Raw genomic sequence first — 3,761 nt, forward strand, 5'->3', positions numbered from 1 at the left:
TATTTACAAATCTAACACCTAAATTTTGGTTTTTTTTTTTTTACATTTTTACATACCAAATAACTGATATCATATTAAAGATACTGCTAATTTAATTTTTATACTTTATTTATTTAATTATTAATTATTAATTATTATTTAATTAGTTTGAGTTAAAATGAGTCAAACACACTCGAATAAAAGCGTGTTCTTGTTGGTTTGCTCTTAAATCGAGTTCAAAAAATTTGTTTTTGTTCAACTCATTTGCTTAACGAATGAATGGAACATAAGCTACTTACCGAGCCGAACACGGCCTGTTCATGAACGACAAGCGTTTTTGGGCTGTTTATGAGAGGGGCCGGGAAGAACAGCTGACTTTGAACAATTGATGAAGTCTATGCCCTGCTTTGTGCCTTATTTTTTTTGGTGATTCCAAGTGCTGTCATGTTGGGTTTTGTTTAGCACGACTTGTGTTTTTTTTTTCTATTTGTGTTTGAGTTAGAACTTTACAAATCTCTCTCTTTGTTCTGTAATCTGCACTTTGTCGTCCAAAATGCAGCTTTTTGAGTCAAAAAACCAAAAGAAAAGCAAATCCAAGATTCTTCTAGTAGCTTATTCCACCACAAAGGAGTTGGAAAAACAAAGTGAAGCCTCAGAACAAAAAATGGGGTTGTACAACTGCACTTTTGAATATTGAATTTAGAAATTAAAGCTTTGGCTTAATGTAAGAGCTCTATAATTTTCAGGCCAAAGTTGCTAATGGGATGGAACTTGTTTGCATTTTATAGAGACATGCATGTGCGTCTTTGCCTGGCACCCCGAGTCCGAATGCAAATTACGTCCAGACAACAACTGCGTTCAGAAGATGCAGAACTTCTGCAGCAGCAACATGTAGTGTTGTTCTGCGATCATATTTTTACTGTTCGGATCAACTCCATATTCCAACATACGATGCAATATGTGAGTTTTGCTAGATACTACAGTTTTTCAGAGATATGTTCCAGCATCATTTAGGTTCATAATTGCTCCATTCTCCACAAGCAGTTTTGCAACTTTATCATGCCCTGCCTTTACAACTTCAAATAATGGCGAATTTCCAAATTTATCTGCGTTCAAACCGATTTTACCAAAATATTATGCTGAAACTTTGAATAATGACAACATTATCTTAAATCCACAACTAATCATACCAATGCTATTTTCATCTGATCTCCATTGGATGAGAAATCTCACAATTTCTTCATATCCTCTGGATGCTGCCAGTTGCTGAGGAAAAAAAGAAAATAATATTATTTTTGAAGAGAAAATGCATATAAGTTCAGATTGAGCTATTGCTTTTGATTTTAGTGCTTTTGTGAGCATACATGCAACTAAACTTCATTGTTGCTCCTGCATATAATTTCATTTTTAACAAATTCTTGATGGTTTAATTGTGGCACGCGTAAATACATCGGTTCGGCAGTTCAAAAATATCACCTGGATGCTAGATTTTATAAATAACAATGTTTCATATGCTATGTATGCAATTATCCCTATTAAATAATGTATTATACTAGCAATATCATTGTCAACAATCTTATTGCAATTAATCCTTGTTTGCTAGTTCAAAAATAATCTCTAATCTTACTATTTTTAGTCTACACTAATGGAGACTTGAAAGATGCGCTGATGAGAAACAAATATAAGAAATACTAAACAAAAGAAATGCTAAAGTAATTGTTTTCCTTCCCTTCTAGGAATATCATCAAGGTTAGTGTTCTTTTTATAATACATACTATGACTAAATTATATACCAAAATTTTTATGCATGTCATTTGGCTTAGAAATTCAACAGAACATTCTATGAAAAGTGGTATCCGCTGAACAATCTCAAGATACAAAGACTTGAGAAATCTGCAAAACCTTAAATTTTGAGTTTATCTGGTGCTATTCATAAACATTGGATTTTGTCATCTTTTCTTCTTAATTCTACCTTAATTTACAGCTTTTCTGACAAAGCATTATAAACGTACTCAGAAGAGACAACAACAGTATTTGCATCTCATTGTGATTTTCCACTATCTCGAGTTTTTAATCCTAATTTTCTATTAATTGCATATCTCTAGCTTTTACTGCTATTGCAATGTCTTCAAGAATACTAGCTCTGGTGTAGCTGCTCTCGTACTGCAACCTGAATGCCTTTTAATCTAATTTCTGATATCTTTTTTAAGTTTATTTCTATTCATGTATCTTATTAGATCAGTCATTTTATCCCTGAACCTCTCTGTCTTGGAACCCTGCAATCAAAACAGTCATATTACCAATCAAATGAGCACTAAGAATCATATTAAATGGGACATAAATCATGATAAAAAAACATCTCTCTTGCATTCACTGAATGGATTTCACCATAGCCTGCAAAAGACACAAGTTAGAGCAAAGCATGACTTCAATTCGTTCTCTTCAAATTTAGAAAATCAGCTTTATCTTGAAATGTTGAGAAATTCGGGCAAATTAACGCAAGAATCAACGAACACAAAAAAGAACACACGGATTTACGGGATTCGGCAATTTGCTTACGTCCTCGAGAGCAAGAGCAACGACTTTCTGATTTCACGAAAAACAGTACATCCCCTTAGAATTACAAATACAACATTACATATATATATATATAACCCTAGTGCACAATATGTAATTACAAAATTACGCATGTACCGTACCACAGGTGCGTCGCCTCTGCACCCCCAAATGATTTAACGAAACTCCCTCAATTTGAAAGATACTTCTGCTCCATCCTGCTCGCGAGCTTCACTGGCTTGCTCGCTCCGCTCCACTGGCTTGCTCTATTCTGCTCCAACATCTGTCCCTTATCTGGTATATGAGTCAACTAACATGAAATAATGATGAGCTATAGCTCACCAACAGTTGCCATTATCACAATTGCAAAGTAAAGTGCGGTAATATATCTCCTCCAGAAATCTCTCTCTCTGAAGCTTATGTAAATTTAGTCTCCCAAAGGCTTCCAATCCATGTGTAGCCTTCTCCTGCTGTCGGAATCGTTGCTGCAAGGTAGCAAATGATGCACGCAGCAGTGTGGGTGCAGTAGAGCTCCACATTGATGAGCTTCACTATTCTAGTGAATAGGTAGTTGATGTGTATAAATACTTCTAGCAGCACTTAGATAAAGACATTTTTAAAAAAAAATGCTAAAAATATTTTAAAATTTGCATCAAAATATTTAAAATCACTGTTAAAAATCTTGCATTTTTAAATTATTGCAATGAAAATAACAGAAATTTTTACTGCTGCAATAACCTGCAAAAAACTTCTTTTTTTTGTCTAGGATGAGAAGAAATGCATTCCGCAATCATTTTTGCTCAAAATAGAGCTGTTCTAAGACTATTCTGTTTCAGATATTCTCATTGAAAGGTAAAAAAAAGTTATTCTCACATGTCGTTTGAAAAAATTGAGTTTTATTTTGACCCCCAATTAATGAACTAAAGTAAAAGGGCACTTTTGTAATGTGGTACCGCTCACCTACCACATCTCACCTACTGTTCACCTACCGTTCACCTACCGCTCACCTACCGCTCACCTACCTCCCACCTATCACTCTCTTGCTTCTATAAATAGAGAGGGTGTGAGGCTTAGAAGAGCAAGGGAAAAGATCTTAAGGGTGTGAGGCTTAGGAGAGGAAGGGAAGAAATCTTAAGGGTGTGAGGCTTATGAGAGAAGGGGAGAAAAGATCTTAAGCTACCACAAAGGAGGAGAGAATAGCTAGAGAGCTAGAGAGGAGGAGAGCA

General features: G+C 35.0%; 1 pseudogene; it reads right to left on the minus strand.

Moving 5' to 3' along the window:
* Nucleotides 1-814: 814 nt before the first annotated feature.
* Nucleotides 815-3,761, minus strand: part of LOC110027449 — a 6,582-nt pseudogene continuing 3,635 nt past the window's right edge.

Source organism: Phalaenopsis equestris, unplaced genomic scaffold, assembly GCF_001263595.1.
Source record: "Phalaenopsis equestris unplaced genomic scaffold, ASM126359v1 Scaffold000428, whole genome shotgun sequence".
Classification (NCBI taxonomy): Eukaryota; Viridiplantae; Streptophyta; class Magnoliopsida; order Asparagales; family Orchidaceae; genus Phalaenopsis; species Phalaenopsis equestris.